The sequence below is a fragment of the Thermobia domestica genome, chromosome 13, assembly GCF_964235325.1.
Source record: "Thermobia domestica chromosome 13, izTheDome1.hap1.1, whole genome shotgun sequence".
Classification (NCBI taxonomy): domain Eukaryota; kingdom Metazoa; phylum Arthropoda; class Insecta; order Zygentoma; family Lepismatidae; genus Thermobia; species Thermobia domestica.
This window is the reverse complement of record NC_137466.1, coordinates 28,024,677-28,047,716: the sequence shown is the minus strand read 5'-3', so window position 1 is coordinate 28,047,716 and position 23,040 is coordinate 28,024,677.

Here is a 23,040-nt window from a genome sequence, read left to right as displayed (position 1 = left end):
GTTGAATTTTAGCAATACATAACAATTCTACCGTTATAAGGAACAAAATGCTTTCAGTTTCATGAACATTGCTTAAAAGTATTTAAAATGTATATAAAACTATAGTTTTAGAAAAGAAAGCATACAAAGTATATAAAGTATTAAAATATATTAAAAAGACTAATCTGACTTTTGTTTTCCTGATTCTTATGCGTAAATTTTAAAGTATTTTACCCTTTTCAATAGCACTGTAGTCATTCTTTGCGGTTAATTTTCTTTTAGTGGAAATTTAATCTATTTGCTAAGATTATGTTGCTAAAATGACATGTGATATATATTTATTTACAGAGAGAGAAAGAGAGAGAGAGAGAGAGAGAGAGAGAGAGAAAGAGGATGACTGGTAATTCTATGCATTCCTTGCAAGAGGATGTTCTACAAATACTTTGGGACATTTCTACATATATGAACCGGGAGTCGCAAATCAATAGTTTCTGACTAATTTGCACATGTGTGGTTTCTTTAAAATTTGCCGGCTAACGAGAGGTGCGCGAGAAAGTTGTAACCTGACCCACTTCCACATATTGTAGAGCAATGAAATTTTACATGTGTAATCCTGCATACCTATGTAGGTCATGGAATAGTGTACAATTGGTAACTGTACATTGCTGTGTTATAGGTCCGAACGTGAAGTAAGGTGTTGTTGTCCTAAATCCATTACTGCACTCCAGAAAGCAGCGTGGCAACATCGCAGAAGTATTTGCTCCTAGAACATGACCGCTTGGTTGGGAAGAGGTGGAATGAAGAAAGTGTGTGGTCAAGAGAAACCGCGAACTATGATGGATTTCGTACCCAGGATCCTGCATCTGTCTGGCCAAGATTCGGGCAGTAAACGGGTGCGTTTTTTCCAGGAGCTGACACCTTTTGTCGGCATATCAAGCTCTAAGATTTCACAGAATCTCGCATAACGCACGCAGGTGGTAAACTATGTCTGGAAAGCAGGCAGTAATACCCAATGTTGATCCCAAATAAACTTGATCATTACTTTGGTCGCTAAGAGTTGAACACGGACTTCCTTTGATGGTGGTACATCGGCACGCTGTCATTGCTTTTACTAGGTTTTCCTAGGTTTTCTTCACTCCCACCAGGCGAATGCCGGGATGGTACCTTCTAAAAGCCCTGGACCTGTTCTTTCCTAAATCGTAAACACACCTAAAAGACGGCCCCGGAGTTGGAGGTCCGAACCCTTCCTTGAATCATTCCCTTGTATAAATACATGCCTAGAAACACACACACACACACACACACACACACACACACACACACACATATATATATATATATATATATATATATATATATATATATATATATGGGTGATTCTCCAGAAAAGTGTACCTTTCATGTAACTCAAGCTTATTTGGTTAATTAGGATATTGTAGCATTCCTTTTTACCCTGAAATAATTTTTGACAACTTGTGCTTCCTACGCCGACATATACATTTGGGAATTTTTATCTCGTATTTTAGTATTTTTTTTCCCTGAAATAAAAAATGTCAGCTCCATGGCTTGTAACCGAACTCATTTTCAACTATGTTTTTTTAATGTATTTGCATCCAGAGGCAAAAGAACGTTCATTTCTTGTTTTGCTGTGATGGCTGATACAAGGAGAAAGAAAATGTCCATTGGTATGATATTTTTATCTGGTGTAGTTTTTCAGGTATTTAATGTTGAATATCTGTAACTAAGTTGTGTGTGAGCTCCATGACAAAATAGGTCTTTTTCTATGTCAATGTTCTGCCAACATTCACGTGACACGTGATATCTGCTTGAGAAGAAGCATTCATTTTGTTTGCGGTGTAGCTTAGAAGTGCATAGTTTGTGCTGCTAGTTTCTGCGTTTTCTGCACGTTTGTGCAGGTTTCATGTATGTCTTATTTAGAGCCCGTCAACTCCATGGTAACTTTATTTTTAAAAATGTAGTGTTTGATAGTAACATTATATATTGCATTGTTTTCTATTATAGTAGAAAGACTCTTCAAAAAATATCTATTGATAATGTTTGTAATCGAAAACCTAATTTAAAAAAAAATGCTCAAAACATACTTTTGTCAGCTCCATGGCACTCCATGGGCAGTAGCTTTGCATGGAATTGAAACTATACTATGGGTTTGACTTTTTTTTTTACTTCTTAAATGTACGTTATCAATAATATATTTTTCTATATTTATAAACAGATACAGGGATGTCGTTTGGAGCATCAGCGTATCGTCTCTTAAAGTTTTCACAGGAATGGCCATAGGGAAAACGCTTAAATTGTATATCATAAGTAGTGAACTTGAGAGAAGTTTTGATGAAAGCAGAAATAGTTTAGGTGCATTCAATCATTTTCTGCAAAAATATGTATAAACACACTTTGAATAAAAAGAATATAACATGAGCAATGAGTGTAAAACAGTGATGTAACACCCTCCCACGTAACAGTTGACTGGAGAACCTCCAATTCTTACGATCATCTGAATTAACTTAGACTTGGGTTCAATTAAAAACAATTAAGTATGTTTATATATATATATATATATATATATATATATATATATATATATATATATATTCAACATTAATAGGCTTATAGTCTTCATGTGATAGATATGATTGATGTGCGAGAGACTGGAGTCTGTAGAAATTTAATACAAAGTTTACTTACAAAAAATGCAAATTGTTCTAATATCATAAAGGAACAAACTGATACTTAACGAAGTTATACAGCTTGTTTCTTCGTAAAATGGGAAAAGTTGACAAGGCCCTTCAAGACAGGAGGAAGAAGGAAAGTGAGGCAGAACAAGTAAAAAGGGACCGTACCAAAAATGATCCTATGCTGTACGAAGAAGCGAGTGCAAGTAAAGAGTGAGAGATATCGCCGGCTTCGGCAATCAACTAAAATTAAAAGTAACAACTGGTTTAAAGTCACAAAGAGAAAAAGGACTCGTAGAAAGAAATGGAGGCAGTACAGTCGAAAGCACCGTGATCAGACTAAAGCCATATCCAAGTTTCGTATTGACAGTCCATTGTCTATCTCGAATAATGAAGTGGATCGAATGGAACATGAGTTCCTCTTAATATGGACTTGGCTCAAGTTTCAGTATAGAAGCAAACGGTTGACGAGGAGACAAGACTTGGCGAAACATTGTCGATTCATTTTATCCTTCTGAATGTAATGTACCCGAAATCTCTGAGAAAATTTGGAAGAGTTCCTCTGAAGCAAAATCTCAAAATTCCATGGAAGCAGCTGGAAGAAGAAAGAAAATGGAAAAGATGGTTTATAGAGAAAATAAAGTTTTGGAAAAAGAGAGAGATACTTACAAAAAGAAGTATAAGAAATGGAAAACATGATATTTTCGAAAGATGAAGAAGAGAAATCAAGTCAACGACACACCTTGTACAATTGTTACGAACATGTTGCACGGGTCTAATTTTTGCGAACTAGTTTAGTTAGGAAACACTTATTTACTGGTGAAGTATTGAAACCACAATGTTGTTCAAACTTTCAAAAATGTAGGTTGAAAAAACATTTACGGAAAAGCTTTTTATTCAGTCCATGTTTGGTAAAATAATATGAAAAAAGTACAGATGCATCAGAATCTTCAAACGCATGCTTGAAGATTATACATGTTTTTATGTATATTATTTATTAATTATCAAACATGCTTTTATGATGTTTAGGGCATAGACATCATTTAGCTCTGTGCTGAAAGTGGTCAGAAGCAGAAACATGGCGAAGCATGTCATCTCCATGGCTAACTGCGTCAACTCCAAAGATTGATTATGCCCTGCAACTGATTTTCGGACAGTGTCTTATAACATGGGTTATATCGAAAGAAGAAGCAAGAATCTCGACTTCTACAAAAAAGGAAAATCAACCTTAAAAGAAGACTTTCTAGGAGAATCACCCATATATATATATATATATATATATATATATATATATATATATATATATATATATATATATATATCAGGTGTTTCAGATAAAACGTCCAGTGCTTATAAATTAGAAACGGCTGAGAATAAAAAAGATGAAACAAAAACTTAGATAGGAAAGTGTCATAGGCCACATGGAATGATGTTGTTGTGGTGACCCCAGGGCACTCCTTGAAGGGGGCCTAGGAGCCAACTTCAAATCTTCAAATGGGAACAAGTATTGAATCATACCTCATTCATTAGTCCTTGGAAAAAGAAACAACTTTTGTAGAAAACAATTTTCGATTTTTGCCGCCGTGTTCAAAATGGCCGCAAGAAATGGGTCGTGTATAAGATAATACGTCCAGTGCTTATTAATGAGAAACGGCTGAGAATAAAAAGATGAAACAAAAACTGAGATAGGAAAATGTGAAAAGGTGTAGTGGATATAGCGTGGTTAGGGCTGTAAAGGGCGAGCTATCATGGGATACTTGAGACACTTACAAATTGACACTTGACATTTCGTCATTTGACATATCATGACAAACAAATTTGGTAGGAAAAATGCGTCTGTGTCACCGTTTATATACAGATTTTTTTTATGTAAGCAAATAAAACGTCTAACGCTTAGAAATGACTGAAGGTGAATGATTAAACAAAGACAGGTAAGACAATGTCATATGGCAAATTTAATGCAATGTCCTTTTGTTTTCACAGGGCCCCTAACATGCCGCGCTGAGGACACTAATATTTTGAATGGGGACGTATGCGATATGATACATTATTGTATACATATGAAACACATGCACGTTTTGTAGGTTTGTTTTACTGTGGGGCTAACATTAATCCTGCTAACATTGATGAATTGGCCACCATTCAAACATGGGAGCTTGAACATTATATGCTTCTACGACATTCGAAAAAAGTGCAAAACTGAACAGATATTATAAGAAATGTTTGACAAGCAAACACATTTATTCAGTCGCAATGTTTATTTTGCAAAGTGGAAGGATATTCGAGGAGTGCCACATACGTGTGTCTAAAGTGTCATAAGTGAGCATACTGTATTAAAATACTAGTGGAAAAGAAACAAATAATTTTACTGGCATACATGAAACAAGATGTCACCACTAACCATTTTCGTCCCATGTAATATGATATGGGCTCAATTCTCTCTCAAATTTTCAAAATACTGTCCATGAGCAGCAATGCAACGTGCAATTCTGGTATGATATATTCGTTGAACAGTTTCTAACTTCGCTCTAGTAATGCTACGAAAAGCATTTACTATACGGCACTTTATATCTGCTAAACTTGTTGGCATATCCTTGTACACAATGTCCTTGATCCGTCCCCAGAAATGAAAGTCAATACAGGTGAGATCTGGGGATCGTGGTGGAAAGGTGTAGGAGAGGCTCTTTCTATCCATAGCCACGGAAACATCTTGTTAATCTGTTCTCTGGATATGCGTTATTGATGAGCAGGACTACCATCCAAATGAAACCACATGTTTTGGAGAAGAGCGAATGGTATATCTTCTAGCAGCGGTTGAAGCTCATTCGCAAGGAAGCCGCTGAAACGTTCACCAGACAATGCGCCATTAAAAAACCAAGGACCAGCAACTCTATTATGCACCCCTCCCCCCGAAACATTAATACTCCATCGATGTTGATGCATACTTTGTCTCAACCAGTGTAGATTTTCTACTGACCAATAATGAGCATTGTGCAGATTAACTTGTCCTTCATTTGTGAAAGTCGCCTCGTCTGTCTACAGCACATACCGGAAAAAGTTAGGATCTTGTGTTTCTTTGTTTCTTGCCCACTCACAATAAACAAGTCGTTGTTCATAGCCACAATCTGAGAGTTCTTGATGTACAGAAAGATGATAAGGATGAAACTTTCACTCATGAAGAATACGCACAACACTAGATGGACTTATACCACTCTGACGTGCAATCTGGCGACAGGAGAGGTGTGGATTTATCTTAATAGCTGCATGAACATCAATGACGGTGTCTTCGTTGCCCACAACTCAACTTGTTCCTAGACACACGGTAGGAATGATGTATTTTGCCAGTTTGTCGTAGCCGCTCAGCCAGACGTCGAAATGCGTGCCGTGTGAGTGAACGTTGGTTCGGACATCGTTCTCTGTACAGAACTGCTGCTGCGCTGTAATTCTCCCGGCATTTTCCAAACACCATAAGCATATCAAATGCTTCAGCGTTGCTATCAGTGGCGTATTTAGGATTTGGTTTCGGGCTGTGCTATACACAACACGTGACTAAGCACTTATATTTTTCCTTTTGGGTGTCGACAAATTTTAATGATGTTGTGCATATAACAAATTTATTTCGGGAGAGGCTTGAGTTCGATAGACACCTCCCTAAATACGCCGTCCACCACACAAGACACTACACTTGCCGCTTTCTTGTACGGCTCTTCTACAAAATATAACTTTCGTACAATTAGTCACAAAGTATATTCTTGGGTTTTGACCTGTATCTGAGTAATTTGACAACTGCCACAGGTATCGTTCGTTGCACCTCCAGGAAGACTAATGACCATAGAGTGTGAACGCCACCTACTGTGCTCAGCTAATACGGTATTGGTGCTAGTGAGGAATGAGGTAAAGCTATTGAGGAGCTGTTGAAGTCTGCAGATGGCAGGGAAAATCGTCGTTACAATTGTATAAACACAGGAACAAATGTCTAATAGAAAGTGACAATATTAGCTATGGCAAACGTGGAATATTTTCTCTAAACTAAATCTGTTAGTCTTTTGTTCTTTATTTATTCTAATTAACGAAACAAAGCAGAAAACTTGAGAGCAGCATTCTCACTTTAACACATAAACCACAAAAGTAAGAACTACAACGCAAAGAAATGTGATTACTTATTTTTTTAGAAAACATCTTACTCTCCCTACGTATTACCAATCTAAACCGCTGAATCGTTCCGATCTCAATAATCCCTGTCCGACAGGCAAAAAAAAAAAAAAAAAAAAAAAAAACATTCTGCTAGCAACGTTTGTTGTTGTTCAGTTTTTTAATCGTGAAGTCAACTACCTACATTTTCATTTACAATGGTCTAGTCTCTAACCCCCCCCCCCCCGCGCCAGAAAGGTGAAACATGTTATGGGCCTTTTGTGGGAATAAAGCACGCTGTGTTCAATGCACTCTAAGATATTTCCCGATCGCACTATTTCAAAATGGTGGCCCAAATCGAACATTGTTTCCAACAAACGTTGTTTCTTTTCGGTTGACCATTTAATAAGATGTGACCCCCCCCCAATTTACCTATTTGAAAATTTGAAGTTGGCCCCAAGGCACCCTTCACGGGGGGCCCTGAGGGTCAGCACAACAACACCACTTGATATTCTTTATCATTGTTCCCTATCTCAGTTTTTGTTTCACCTTTGTATTCTCAGCCGTGTTTGATAGACAGGGTGCTTGAGAAAGAACTCCCTAGTTTTAAGTATAAATTTAATTGGGAAATGAATCAAAACTTACATCAATAAGTACACATCATGAAAGACAATTCCTTTAAGTTTTGTTTCATGTTGGTAGGCTTCAACGTAGGATCCATTTGTGGCCCTGCAAATGTCGAGATGATATTCCACTTCTCGCCACGTATTCACCAACATTCCAGGTGTAACTGTCCCAACCGCCGTCCCGTAAATGATTTATGTCTCTGATCTTTTCACTGTACACAACATTTTTTATGTGGCCTCAAAAGAAAAATTCCAGTGGGGTTAAGTCTGGGCTGAACAACATCTTCAGAAGTTCTCGGTCTACCTGGTGATTTTGCTTTTAAAACACTACCAGTTTTCTTGAAAGACTTTAGCCAATGGCGGATAGTTTTTGCTGTAAATGGTTCATCACCATACTGACGTCTAAAATTACGTTGCATTGTTATAAGTGACTCAGTTTTCACAAGCCAAATAACACACTGCGCTTTCAGTTGCGGAGTACACATTGTTGCTGAGTTGCTCTGCACTGCACGCCGGCCTGGATGAACTGAGGAACCAGAGCGAAAAAACAGCACTGGTGCCGCTCAAGGTCAAGCAGACCTGCCAACTGCTGAGGAGCCAAACTTGGAGAGTTGATGAATCAAACACCACAAATTAGAATACTGTGTGTCACTTTGTACAGATTCTAGAACACATTAAAACTAGGGAGTTCTTTTTCAAACACATTATATAAGCACTGGACGTTTTATCTGATACAACACTCACTTCTTTCGGTCATTTTGAAAACGGTGGCCCAAATCGAAAATTGTTTCCTACAAAAGTTGTTTGGCTTTTCAAGGACTACCGAATGAGGTATGATGCAATACATATTCCGATTTGAAGATTTAAAGTTGTCCTTTAAGCCCCCTTCAAGGAGGGCCACCCCAACAATATCATTCTATGTGGCCTATGACATTCTGCTATCTTAGTTTTTGTTTCATTCTTTTATTCTCAGCTGTTTCTGATTTATAAGCACTGGACGTTTTATTTGAAACACTTTCATCTGTCACTTTTTGACCCACAACCTACGAACATCCATATTTCACCTAAGACGTTCCTGGAACATCAAAAATAGTCCCCATGAGCATCGACGACCTTCTGCCAACGTACTGAAAGGCCATGGATTCCATCGGTATACAATTTGGTGGGCCGTGAAGCGAAGAAGGTATCAAGTGCATTTTGCAACTTTACTAGGGATTTGAACTGGCGTCCTCTAGGGTGATTGTTCAAGGAATGAAACAAGTGATAATCGGACGGTGCAATGTTCGGGAAGTATGGCGGATGTAATAATGTTTCCCATCCAAGGCGTAGAATTGTGTCCCGAGTCATCCTAGCCACGTGGGGCTTATCGTTATCTTGTATCAGGAGATCCCCTATGCAATACAGAGGTGCTGGCTCCAGCGTTTTGATTTTTCCTTGAACACGGCTTAAGTGCTGACAATACACAGTTATATTGATGCTATGACTAGCTGGTAGCAGTTCTAGATGCACGATTCCGCGAGCAGTGCACCAAAATCATAGGAAGACCTTCTCCTGGTGCAGTGCGGTTTCGGCTCTTTTGGAACAGATTCATGCGATGTTAACCAATGATGACCGTGCCGTGGAGCTTCATACAGGACCCACTTCTCATCACATGTCAACACTGTCCAGAAATATCTCCTTCCTCAGACGAGACAGCAAAGAAACACAGCTGTCTTGCCTTCTGGCCCGGAGTGAAATCATGTGAGACCCATCGATCCAACTTGTAGTACTTCCCAAGTTGATTGAGGTGCTTCCGAGTGGTTTTTTCACTGACATTGAATTTTAGTCCCAGTTCCTTAAATGTTTGGCTACTCTTCTTGGTTGCTGCCTCATGATCTTCATTTTGTACATGTGTGGGTCTTTCGGCCTGTATTTCGTCTTGAGTGTTTCGTCACTAGTCCTTAAACTTTTTAAACCACCGGTGCACTGTAAGCGTAGTCATGACACCCTCAGCAAAGGCCTGGAATATCTTCCATCCCGCTGCAGCGGCGTTTCACCCAAGTTTGAACACATACAACATACACGTGCTTATGATGCTCTGTGGAGGTATCATATTCACTCTGTTCTTACGGGAATTTACGTTGTAACTGAACTGCCACAACCTGGTAGTATGTTGGATATACCACACCAACAAGTTACCTTCGCCTTACATCCATTCGCATTCAACTCACGGTGTGAGGGTCAATGGATCACAGACCTTAACAGAAAGCGACAGTTTTTTCTTGGTTACCTTAATAGTTTGAGTGGTTAGGCTAGACTAAATAACTACATTGTGACATACGTCTTCAATATATTTTTTACATGTATTGAGCGTAATTTTACGAATTACCCTTTATGTTGATATACTATTAATGTATAAAATGATTCAATTTACCCTGCATGGGAGAATAGCACACAGTAGTTAATTATTTACAATGCACCTGACTAATTTGTATAAAAATAGATTACAATGTCTAATACTATAGTGATATGTAGCATTCACATAGAGCAGTCGTTGTTTTTTAATTTTGCGTGATAGTTATTCATTTATTTTGTTTTTCAAAAAGTTATTACGTTCAGGTTGTTTCAATTAAAAGGATTTACAACAACAACAACAACAACAACAACTAATAATAATAATAATAATAATAATAATAATAATAATAATAATAATAATAATAATAATAATAATAATAATAATAATGACTTCATTCAGACTCAAATCCTAGTAATAAAAGTGTATCATATTGTAAAATATTATGAGGGTGTTATATTTTAATTAAACTTATATGCCATTGACAAATAGTAAAATCTTTGTTAACAATACGAAATAATTATGTATTACATATAGACTGTAAATTATCAATGAATACTTGAAATGACATTTAACAATTTCTGAATACATGTATTGGAGTTTCGAATAACTTATTAAACACAGATTTTTTTCAATATTTTGTAACTGTTCCCCTGTATATATTACTTTCTCAGAATAAAATGTTAATTGTATTTTAATATTTTATTACTCAGAAATCCAATATATTCGTAGGAACAAGCGCATAGAAAAGCTTTGTGTGATAATATAGTAAGATAAAATTGTAATATTTTATTTTGTTCGGCTCGATTGCTAAAACTCACTAACAATCATTTCGACGGAGTTCACGCATACCTAATTAGTACACATATATTACCTAATATTGGAATCCTTAGCTTCGATCCTGTTTTTTTTTCAAAATTGTCAAATTACTGATAGTTTAGTTGATTTTTTTAAAAAAAATACTTACACCACGAAAAAAATCTGTCTATTTAATTTTGGACTTCATTTTGTTTTATTTGATTTATTTATCATGACAAGAAACCAATAATTCACGCTTCTTGTAGTTCTTTGCTTCCACATTAATTGATGGTTTAATACTACGGGAAAGTGGTTTGGTATATTCACTTACATACAGCAAACTATGTATAGTATGTAGCAAACTTGGGCGCTGAAGCCTGAACTATTGGAGATCGTATTTCAGGAAGATCATTCGGTCAAAAATCTGAGTTCTCCTTTCTGAATAGTGAGGAGAGTACGGAAATACATTGTACATTATTATATGCATAGCAGATACCCCATCTACTTCGTGTTTATATAATGCACTTGTATTATTTCAATGTCCACACTGAAAGAAAGTCATCATAAGATTTTTTAAAAATTTTAAATCTGAGCACTTGCAGTCATCTTATTTTATTTATTTATCTTGAATACTTCGAGGAGTTCATTTGATTCCTTATATACAAGGTGTGATCAAAGACTACGGTGATGTAGTTGCACAGTACCATCTATTGATGGTGCATCTATTTCAACTAGTAAGCTCGGTAGCCAGTGTCAAGTTTGAACGAGTTGTGACATGTTAGTTGGTTTCCAGAGGCAGAAGAGGGAGGACGCGTTAACTGTCTGACGCGCACCAACATTAAGTTTTGTTCTAAGTTTCAAAAAAAGTGCCAAATAAACTCATGAAATGTCAAAATCAGTGTAGGAAGGAGAGTTGGTGATATTGAAGACTGTTTACAAGTGGTATGGGTGATTTAAAAAAGGTAATGAGTCGGTTGAAAACCAGCAAGACGTGCTTTGATGTCAAAAACAGATGAAAACGTGCAAAAAGTGGCACAAATGATTTGTTCAATAATCGAATGACTATTCGAGAGACTTCCGAAGAACTAAAATGTCGTATGGTCCCTTGAAAGTATTTTACTCGTCGATTAAATGGACAAATTGCATCTTCTACTCCACGAAACTCGTCGTGCCACATTTTGCTTTTGATCCGCGAGTTTTTTGAGAAAAAAATGTTCCTCTATCTACATCCACAGTACTTACCAGATTTTGTACTATGCGACTTCTGGCTCTTCCCAACAACCAAACCCTGCTTAAAAGAAAACAATTTGACACCATTCCTGACATTTGGAGGTCCAGAACAGAGCAGCTAGCTGAACGCGCTTCCAAAAGAAACCCCCGAGAAGTGCTTCCAGTCGTATATTCAACGTTGGGATAAATGCGTTGCTACCCAAGAACAATACTTTGAAGGAGATTAAATTAAATTCCATGTAAGCTTATTACTTTGTTCCTAATAAGATGATTCACCGTTCGTTTTGATAACACCTCGTATATGGCACGTTCAGTGGCGTATTTAGGGGGAAGCTTCCGGGCTTAAGCTTCCCCCCGAAATCTTACTTATTATAGTAAATTATATGAAATATCTTGCAGAATTTTCACATTTTCAGGCAAAGCCCCCCCCCGAAAGTTAGCAAAGCCCCTCCCGAAACAAAATCGTAAATACGCCACTGGGCACGTCAATAGATTTTCGTTCAATTTGCATATACGAATCCTTCATATATAATGTTAGGAGAAAAGCGGGTAGGTTAGAATTATGACATTTTACATTTTAACCAATATACATAAAACAAGACATGTGGCATATGAAATATAGATAATTCGAATACGTGACTCATTTGGACGAACTCAATATCATTCAGAATTACAAACAGGAAAAAGAAGACAATTTTGACCATCGTGGTAATACGCAGATATAAAATTACTGATGTTATTTTATTTGATCACTTTTGAGAATGGAGTTTGCCTCTACAACATTCTATTTAATACTCTTAATTGCTAACAGTAGAAAATAGTTTATAATAAATGTCTACAACGGTGAGAACAAAACATTATAGTAGGAAAGTTTTTGATAGATTTGATTAGCTCTTCAGTTCATTACATAACAATGTCGTATTTGTAATAGATTTTTATCGTTAGTACATGTAAATCAGTACACAAGCATATGCTTTTTCTGATATTTCTCTCTGTAGAAACTGTTGCTAGCGATAGCGTCATTGTCACAAAGGGAAATCTGACCTTTAGATATCAAACAAGGTTTTTTCTTCTTGTTCGTACAGTTCATTTTTCAACATTTCCGGCCTAATCTAATATCCGTTCTACGTAATTATTGGATTTTCAATGTCATTTCAATTTTTGTTAGACACTGTTTTATTCAGACTGTGGACTTCTACAAGTTCTTAAAGAAACATAAGTAAAAATATTCTATTTTTTAAAATTTGTAAATGATATATCGTGTATCATATTTGTATTTAAAGTGGTTACAATGGCTACATTAACTTTGAAAAACAGATTTCATACAGAAAATTGGTAAAAGAGCATTAATTCTCAAAACAGTATTTCAATAAGATTCATTTAAAACACTTCTTCACTAACACTTTTAAAACAAAATTATGATATATTTTGCAAACACATCTGGGATATACGTAGTTCGGTAACACAATATGATAACTTTATTTTTGACCTGCACACTATGTCAAACTTCGGAAGGTGATTACTCATATGAAATGAAAGAAGGCGTTTATCACAAACACATGTCTAAAAACGTCCTTTTAGAGTTATAAACAGCCAAAATATTACAATTTGAAACATCCTGGCTTAAAAACAATGTGACCTATCGCAAGCGATTCAAGGAATCACGGAGTAAAAGACTTGTATAAAGGAAATTAAGGTGCGATGATACTCTTTCAGATACTAATTCAGCATCCTTTTTTCTGACATAGTTCTCGAAACTTTGTTCCAGTATAATAACATTTAAAACCTTTCTTGTCGAAAACTTTGAGAACAGAATTAGTTACATTTATGCAGCCATAGTTATATATATATATATATATATATATATATATATATATATATATATATATATATATATATATATATATATATATATATATATATTGTGCATAGTTGGAAAATACAGTTACGATAACTTTATTGTAGTCCAACTATTAGGTCTTATAAGGAGCTTACACATGGTAATGTACCTTTGCGGAGATATTCAAACTCAATAGCTCGGGTTCTCGGGTTTAATTAACCTCGAGTTCAATAAGTGAGCGAAAAGCAGGTCTGACCATGAAAGGACTATGTAGGTCCCTGAGTCCATCAACTGTCACATGCCAAGGTGGTTCAGCAATACTGCATGGACATGTTGGGCGTAGAGTTTTCAGGGGTGACGTGCATTTTCTCACGGTGCAATCTCGCACGGTGCTCATTATCGAGCAATTTCACACGGTCCTGGTTATCGCATTAATCAGTCAGCAGGTGTGGTGCATTTTCACACGGTCCATCTGCAATCACGTGATTCACCCTGAAACTTCTTTCACTACAAGGGGAGGGGAGACAGAACAACTATGAACTAAGTAAGAACAGAGAAAGAGCAAATACAAGTTAAATACGAACAATTGCAATTAATATTAGAGAAGGAGAGCTTAGAAAATGTTTCACTTTCACAAAAAGAATAATGAAGAAAGTAAGCAGAAATTAAAATAACAAAGAACAAGATAGAACAAAGAAATCAGCAAATAAAAACAATAGTAAAGAAGAAGAGAAAAATAGCATATACAATAAGAAATTGAAATAAATGAAAAAAATAACAGAAACTATCGGAAATTGATATTAATACATAAAGAACAGCAAATGAAAATAAGAACAAATAAAGAATAATCAAAAATTAACATAATTAGGGACAGAAGATAGAATAATCACATATTAAAATAAATAAAGAATAAAATAAGCAGCACATCAGAGAATTCAGACAGGTAGTTCAACAATCGAAGAAAAATGTGCCCGTCCTAGAGCATAGAAAAACGTTGTGATTTGTAAAACACACAATATTAGCTCCATACTCCAAGGCGGTTCTAAGAAGAACCTTGTCATCTTGTTATTTTCCGAGCGAACAGCACGTCGTTAAAATGGAACCTTCTACTTTTGTACGTCGTCAACCCATTTTTACAGTTCATAGCCCATTATCTTAACTTTTGGAGATAGCTCAAGCTTCTCAAGCAATTTTTAAGGTCTGCGCCATTTTCTAGCTTCTCCAGGACTAATTGCAATCGTTCGTCAAGACGGATGTAAGTGAATTTTCTACGCTTCTCCGAATTGCAGTCTAAGCCCTGTCTCGCGAAAGCATGAAAACTAGCTGTCGCATCTGCTTTTAATACACTCACAAGCTCAAAGATATGTGGTGTACTCTTATATATGGTGCGATTTAACTTATTGTGCCAACCCTCCACTGGGTTGTTTGTTCTGTGCCTTTGACCGTTGCAGTTCCATATTTCTCTTGGAACATTTGGATTATCCATCCATTGTTCAATGAAATAATCGTTGAACATTTCGATTTTCTGGCCAGATGGACAGTCCTCCATGACGGTGAGCCAACCTTCATCGATCCTGCTTGTTGGTATTAATGCCAATGCACTACACATGCGAACATGATGGCGTACATCTTCATTGTGGAGGTATTCTTCGACGAGACCTATACTCTGAATCTTCCGCCAGATACTCTGGTTGAAATGGTAATGGCAGCCGGAAACCTGTGAATTGGGAAACACTGCACGCAACGCATTGATTGCAGCAAGTTCAAAATCTATTTTTAACACTCGAGGTTCGTTCTGGCCAGACCACGTTTTAAGAAATGTAAACAGTTGTTCGTATGTTCGCTCTGTTTTATCTGGCAACAATGCATACAAGACCGGTACAACCAGTGTCTTATCATGTGTGCTTCCTATGTCTGCATGTATGGTGTATAACTGGGAAAAATACTTACAGGAACTCTTGAACGTTCCGTCAAAAAAACATTGTTCGCTGTCCTTCAGTGCTGGTTTCAAACCCTCGTAACCAAAACACAGAATTCGTCCGTCTCCTTCCAGTGCGTCGTACTGTAAAAACGAGGTACCATCTTCAAACCGAATCATATAATCGGGAAAGCAGATATTTCTAGGAGTCGGTGCACCTTGATGTATGCCGAGTGATTTCCTTCTAACACCATTTAAACCCCCTTTCTTCTGATCATACGATGGTATGGAGGTTACTAGGTCCAGACCTTGATTAATTGGAACAGCCATTTCTTCTTTGAAGATAACAGACACTGGTGTAAGGATCTCGTATCTTGCTCTCTTCTTGCAATTTGAAAGTCGCTTTCGTATCTCGCAAACTGCAACATCAGGTACACACTGATGATCTCTTTCCACAACTGCTATTTTATCTTCTGTCTTGGGCAGATTGAGCCTGCCATGGCAATTTACCTTCTGTCTGTTGATGCATAGCTAAAATAATAATAATAAAAAAAACATCAGCTTCTGAAATAAACAATTGAAATGTGTTTTCGCATATACGTACACACACATAAAAAAGCGTTTGCTTGGTTACAAATGTACAAAATAAATTATTATTCATAAGTATCTTTTGTTTAAAAAATGAAACATAAAAACATGCGAATTTGTGTTATTACTTCCTTTTACGCAATTATATATGTGTAGATATTTGTTTAGGCAAAATATCACATGAAAGAAAGTTAATTTTTAAACACAGTAAAGCTCCGATTATCCGCGAGTACTTTTTTTTTTTTTTTAAGCCCTGCTGCAGCCGCCTACTATTATTTTTCATAAGTACTCGAGTCGCTGCGGGATGACAATCCGTACGCAGATATGTACTGTATGTTCTAATACATAAAAATAAATTGCATTGTAAAAATCAATATTTCCAATTTTCTGCTGTATTGTACATATTTTAAAAGTTTTATTATGTCTTGTTCGTACAATAAAACAGTGTTTATGCTGAAATATTTTTGGGTTATGGGAGATTTTCGCCATCTCTGGTGCCCTTGTTACCAAATTCCGCGGATAATTGGGGCTTTACTACATTAGAAGTACTAAAACAACGTGAAAAAATATTTATGCTTTAGAGAAGCAAGTATACTGTCCTCTCAGATAAAGATTAAAAGTAATACAGATACTGTTCTTGTAATTCAGATAAAGATTAAAAGTTACGAAATTTTCAAAATACCATCATACATGTAAGATATCATAAAGTAAGATATCATACATTATTGCATATTTTCGAGTGCCTTAGACGATCGGTGCCCAGTTTATGAAAACAACCACCAAGAAAACTAAGAATGTATTAAATCCACAATATAAGCCAACCTACTTCATTAAAAGAAACTAACATGTATTACGAGAACATGTCATGTCTAGACATCGGATTTTTATGCACTTAAAATTTATGAAATATGCATACAACTTCAGGGACTTCTTTTTAGAATTTACTTTTATAATAGTTATAGGTTACATACTCTTAACGTTTTAAAACACACACAAATAATGGAATTAAGTTATATGAGAACACGATCTCTGGTTTTCTTGACATTTGTATTTTACAGTGGATTCAATTAACACGAAATAATACGAGTTGAGTTGATTTTGAGTTTAACGTTCCGTTCAGCATCGAGTCTATATGAGTCGTGGGCCTACTTATTAACGTGGAATCCGAACCACATGAGCTCCCGCCGGGACGAAATAATACGAGTCTACACGTTTCCATTGTACAAATAATAATAATAATAATAATAATAATAATAATAATAATAATAATAATAATAATAATAATAATCGTTTTCAAGGGTTTACTCTTCCCGCAATTAGCCTTACAGTGTATCACAAGATGCTTCTCTTCTTTTTTGGTATCAGTTTATGACATTTGTAGCCAGAAAATGAACTATTAACATCAATAGATGCTACTATACAATATTTACGCAGAGGAGCAAGTGTAGTATATATATATATATATATTCTGGCAAATTGAAATTTAACCCTTGGAGATATTTTCCCATGGCTTCAATTATTTTTAGTTGGAGTTTCTCCCAATAAGATCCGTCATTTTTTTTTTCAAGGAGTGCCCGAATTTACCAGAAAATGACCGGAGCTCGTGTCGAACTTCACCAAGTAGAGCTAAGCATTCACTGAGTAGCAATACTCTTATCTCTTGTTTCTGAATTGATGTCGACTCGATATTACAATGTCATTATTATTATCAGATTTCTCTTTAACGTTTTGGTAATTGTGGGCATTTCTGCTCTGGTGATCGGTTTCTAACATTATTGGTCGTCTATAAATTAGGGATTCTTCCATCTTCTCATGCAAAAAGCCCTTCCGTTGCATAGGCATGTAAATGTATTGAAAATATAAACTAAAACTGGATTTATTCCATGTTGTAAGCATACATCTGAAATAAAAACTTATAAAATGTGCTGAATATGCTCTTGAGTACTAATATATGCTCTAATCTTTGAAATATGCATTTATATGCACTACAAAGCTTCAAATTCGGACTATATTATTATTTCTAGAAACCCCTACCAAATTTAACAGAGATGCATACGAGCAAACAATGCATTTGCATAAAAATCCGATGTCTAGTCATATTATATGAAGCCTTCGCGCCCCCCCCCAAAAAAAGAAAATAAATTAAGAACATAAAAAAAGGAAACATGAATTTTTACAGAAAATCCTAATTCTATTAATACGATACTTACCCATACTGTATGATCCCTGTTTTCTCTCTGCATGTAGTACTGGAACCCTGCATGAACTAAGAGACGATTACCTCTGCTAGTTGTTATAAACTCCATTTCTACGTTGAATCACTATGTTCACCCAACAACGAAAACACTAAAATTAAGGAATTAGACATCAAGGGCGATTCTTTTATACCCTATTTATCCTCCACCCTCCAATGACATGATTCACAGGTGTACCATGGCCATACGCACCTGCAGAGATAACTAAGCAGTAACAGGAAAAGAATAATCACAAAATAAAAGTTTATTTAACTCATCTTTCTATTTTTAAACAATGGGTTCCGACTTCATTAACAAAGTGCTTATTTTATTCTTTGCTGTGGAGAATGACTTTATTGTCCATACATTATTTCCGAAAATAGAGATCTTGATCAACTTAGCCGCAGAATGCCTTGAAAGTCGACCTGCAGAGACGATATCAATTTGGAGTGGAAACCAGAAACACATTTTAGTCTGTTTTCGCAAGATTATTTGTTTTTCTGAATTTTTATTTTCATGTACTTTAATTTGCTATTATTTTCGTTATTAGTTTTATTTTATTTTTGTAATTATTTTCCTCTTCTTTATTATAATGTGTGTTTGTTAATTTTTTCTTTTTTCTAGCTTCTCTAGTATTAATTGCAATTGTTCATATTTAACTTGTATTTGCTCTTTCTCTGTTCTTACTTAGTTCATACTTGTTCTGTCCTCCCTCCCCTTGTAGTGAAAGGAATTTCAGGGTGAATCACGTGATTGCAGATGGACCGTGTGAAAATGCACCACACCTGCTGACTGATTAATGCGATAACCAGGACCGTGTGAAATTGCTCGATAATGAGCACCGTGCGAGATTGCACAGTGTGAAAATGCACGGAATCTTTTCAGGTACGATTCTGTTCGTTTCATTTTATCACTTAAAAAAAATACTATTTTTCATGTGTAATTGCAGTATGATATGTTAATTTTTTAAAAAACAAATTATCTTTCTCCCTCTAAACTTATGTGTATATCTGAAGAGGTGACGAAAAATATCTTAAAAGGGCGTATATGTGTCATATGGGTTACTCAAACAGTATCGTAATGTGTACAATGTACTATGGTCAAAAGTCGTTTCTGAACATATACTCGGGGGCCGCGGTGGCTCAGTGGTAGAGCGTTCACCTCTGGTGCTTGGGGTCCCGGGTTCGATCCCATCCCCCGCCAAGTGAGCTTCGTAGTGAACAAACACCGTGTGCTTGGGTTTTCTCCGGGTTCTCATGTTTCCTCCCACTTTCTTCATTCCACCACTTCATTCATTACTCATCATCACCGTCTCCTTTAGCCTAACCGGCATAAGCGTCTGACGTAAAACTCAAAGATTTCATTTCATTTTGAACATATACTCTTTCGATATATTGGAAGTTCAGAGCTATTAACCACTGTTAGTATACATTTCAGACATGTTTTATTCACTAATGCAACACTTTTTTTTTTTTTACATGTTAAACACTTTATAAAAATGGTTTATACATTATAGTTTAAAACATTATTATTTCAATGCATGGTGTGACCAAATATGTTGTATGTGTGTTGTGTTAGTGTAGAATTACTTATGAAGTTTGAAATGTAATTGGACTGGATCAGAGGCATCGCAGGTACAATAGAGTGATTGTCCTTTTGTACCCATTAGTTATGCCTACGTTTGATGCATTAGTGACGTCTAGCAATGCCTAGGTTTGAGATATACTATATTTAAACCAGTATATAATAAACTAATTACCTTGAACGATAGTTACTTCGGCTGAGGATAGCCTTCTTGCTCCAAGGCAAATCCTTAAATGACGCCCTGCCACTGGATGCAAACAAGTTGACATACACGCACTGTAGTTTACTATACGTACAATGTTCTGTTGAAGTGAAATTCCTAATTATGGAGAGCAGGGCTTTAGAAAGGAGAAATAAAGCGATCTTATTACACTCGCATGAATGAGTTTATTGAGGCAAACGGTAGCATATGTTTTAAATATTCCATATTAATAATCTAAAATATTACAGTTTCCAAATTACCTCATGTAATTAACATCACTTAACTAGCCCTCATTGCTGTGTGAAATCTTGCATACAATTCCTGGTTGAACAGCTTCGAATACACTAGAGTTGCTTCATCCTACTTTAAATTGTAGGGCTAATTTTGTATAACTTTGCTGCTGATATGGGATCAACTGCTGCTGATATGTAAACCAATGTAAGACAACTACTTAACGAACATTACAAAAGCAGAGCATCCATTTACGACAAAGTACTCGTCTCAAAGACATTGAAGTAGATGTTTTCTGTCCAAAATCAGTGGTCACTGCTCGGGAGAAAGGGCAATTGACAAAAGGGAATTGCAACGGACAGTTGTCAAGGCTTATTGTTAAGAAAAAGAAAACTCCTTATAAACCAACTTGCAATGCTTTGAACTCATATTAATAAAAATATTTGTATCAAGTTAAAGCTTACTTTATTTATGACATATGCATTTATGGCAGACCTCATTATTACAAATACAGGTTAACATCCACAGTTGGGAGCAGGAAGCCTTCGATAGATAACTGGTGATCAGCATTTGAAAATAATACTACATAGATAGTTCATGCTTTGTATTAGTCACACAAAAGTACATTGATAGCTGTTTTATAAAGGTAAGTCATTAGTATTGCATTAGTATTGCAGTATTCTGGTACACAACATACCTATATTTATTACAGAGCATTAAAAACAGATTAACATTAAAGGTACCCCTCGTGTTAAACTATAGGTAGCCACCTTTCTATCAGTTTCTCGATTTCACGTGGAAGCCTCGTATTGTCCTTAGAGGCCAAAGAAGTCGGTCATTGCTGCCCATCTCCTGCTGGTTGCTGAGGTATCGCGATTTCAGGAGCCATGGACCGAAATATTAGTCTCAAGGGGCAAAGTCAGATTATATACCGTGTATGGTATCACTTCGATACCGTCAATTTCCTGCTTTTTGGGAGTTTTTCTACCCGAGGATGGTTTTACGTTACCGTGTTGCAGCAGGCAACGCTTTCGATTCATCAATTCAGACATTTCGGAGTATTGCACCATACATACGCTTCAACTGTTCGGAGCAGATATCAGTATTGATGGCACAAGCATTACGAACTGCTCGAAGTGAATTACTGCTCGTAGGTCCTCTTTGATAAATGCTAGAGTAGCAGTTCACATATTAGACATTGTTGAGCATTCATCATCATTCCCACTAAAACTGAATGAAAATATTGACGAAGTGGTGGAATAGTCAAGTTGTCACACTACTTCCTGGTCCAGTTTGACCTTGTACTTACGATCGATTACGACGTATATATGCTCCTACTGTTTTGGGTGTGAAAATATTGCAAGACTTATGACTTATCTTTCTATTTTGAGGAAAATGTTGAAAAGTGCAGAAGTTACAGAAAGTGTCCGTTTTTGTAATAGATAATAAAACATAAAGATAGTATAACACTCACGTTCACAAGTATATCACTTTTAATTTGAGCTACTTTAGTCTTCTATCGCCTACAACTAAAACATTAAACTTAAAAGTCACTCATTAGCTTGAACAATGAAACAAGAGAATTTTTGAAAAGAAGTCATTTGCAAAAAAGGAATATAAATTCTTTCATACAGTGAAATGTCTTTTATGTTAAAGGTTTCAGTACGAGATGATGAATAAACTTTGTCCTCTTGACGTTCAGGAACTTCTCATAAATACAAAGAGAACCTCAGAGTTAGTAAATAGAAATTCCTCTAAAACTTGTGAAATATTACGGTTTGGAACTTCTCTTACAACATGGATTCTTTTAGTGGAAAATAAAACTGTAATTACATGGGAAAAGAAATAGCATGTTAATAAACCTTTGAACTGTAAGACTCTTGACATTTTCACCTTTGAGCCATTTTATCATGCAGGATTCTATTTCCTTGTCTGTTTTATCTTCGTTCCTGTACAGGAAATTTGCATGAAACACAAAGTTTATTCCACACGAACACAAGGACTTACGTGATTAATTTATCAAATGAAAACTCCAAAGTTTCGTTATTTTTGTTGTATTCATATATACATAAAATAAAAACCTACTTTATTTTATGGTTAATGTGCCTGAAAATTAAAAATTCTTAAAACTAATAAAATTTTGCCTTAATACATGTTTTTAATGCAAAATATAATGCAACGGCTTTAATTCATACAAAAGTATATGCGAATAAATGTCCAGCATTTAGCGGAAATACGTCGTGTGAAATTATAATACAATAAATTGATATATGCCGTGATGTTTAAAGAATAAATATTAACTTTCGTAATTTATTATCTATTATATTTAAAAATAAAAAAAGACTATATATGTGACTTCCTGGTTCTTGAACCACCCGATCGATCTCGATCAAATTTTTAACATAGATGAGATTCGGGACTAGGATGCTTTTTATCATTTCACTTTCACCGTGTAACTTAGGGGTGGTGTCGGGGGAGGGGAAGATATTTAAAAAGGATTGAAAACGACCGATATTAGTGTCGAATCCATAGTTTCCGGAATCGCTGAGATGAACAGTGGACTTCCGATGTCGTTTACCGGTAAATCCAAATTCAGCTCGCATTGCTCTTTATGTTCAAAATGAAACGTATTCTCCCCGTGCGAAGAGCGAATATTC